We start from the raw sequence: 1,102 nt of genomic DNA, 5'->3' as shown, positions 1-1,102 counted from the left end.
AAAAAAAAAAAAAAACACTGACTAGAAGTGATGGTGCTCATTTTACTTGCTAAACTTCTAAGTTTAGCTATCCACTCTGAAAATAGCAACAGGTAAATACCCAGACCCCACCCCCAAGAGGCAGGAAAGCAGGAGAGAGGGAAGAAAACCCAGGGGGATGACAGAGTGAGCAGTGGCAGGGATACAGGTAAGGGGAGGGACCCAGGCCCCACCCCCAAGAGGCAGGAAAGTGGGGGAAAGGGAAGAAAAGCCAGGGGATGACAGAGCAAGCAGTGGCAGGGATCCAGGTAAGGGGAGGGCAGAGAGGTTTTGAACAGCTAAAGGAGATAAACTTGTCTGTCAGTTTGTTGTACTGTGGTGGCTTGTGTGTTGCTGTGAGGCTTGAGGCTGTGCCACCAATATTTCAAACACCAGCAGGATTGGACATGGTGCACAGGTTTCATTGCAGCTCACAGACTGTGACATACTAGGAAGAAGGAAGAGGCCATCCACTTTTCAAAGAACTGGCCAGGGAAAAACTTATGAATAGCAGAGAAACATTGTCTGACACATTACTGCACAACTTTATGAATAGCTCAGAAACATTGTCCAATGCAGTGCAGGAGGATGAGCCACTTAGGTCAGAAGGCTCTTAAAATACAACTGGGAAAGAGCTGCATCATCAGAGTAGAACCAGCCTTACTGATATGGATAAAGTAAAGCTTTTGAGATTTCCATTTGCTGATGTGGCATGACTCAAATTGAGGAGAAATAGCTGCAAACATCCATTAATAATTGGAACATGGAATGTAAGAAGTATGAATCTAAGAAAATTGGAAGTTGTCGAAAATGAAATGGAATGCTTAAAGATTGACATCCTAGGCATTAGTGAGCTGAAATAGACTGGTTTTGGCCATTTTGAATCAGACAACCATATGATCTACTATGCCAGGAATGACAATTTGAAGAGGAATGGTGTGGGATTCATCATCACAAAGGATGTTTCAAAATCTGTCCTGAAATGCAATACTGTTGTTGTTGTTGTTGTTGTTGTTGTTGTTTGCCGTCGAGTCGGCCCCGACTCATAGCGACCCCTCCTTGGGTTTCCGAGGCAGTATCACTA

Source organism: Orycteropus afer, unplaced genomic scaffold (assembly GCF_000298275.1).
Source record: "Orycteropus afer afer isolate SDZICR_OR568_19922 unplaced genomic scaffold, OryAfe1.0 scaffold00329, whole genome shotgun sequence".
Lineage (NCBI taxonomy): Eukaryota > Metazoa > Chordata > Mammalia > Tubulidentata > Orycteropodidae > Orycteropus > Orycteropus afer.
This window is presented reverse-complemented; position numbering follows the sequence as displayed.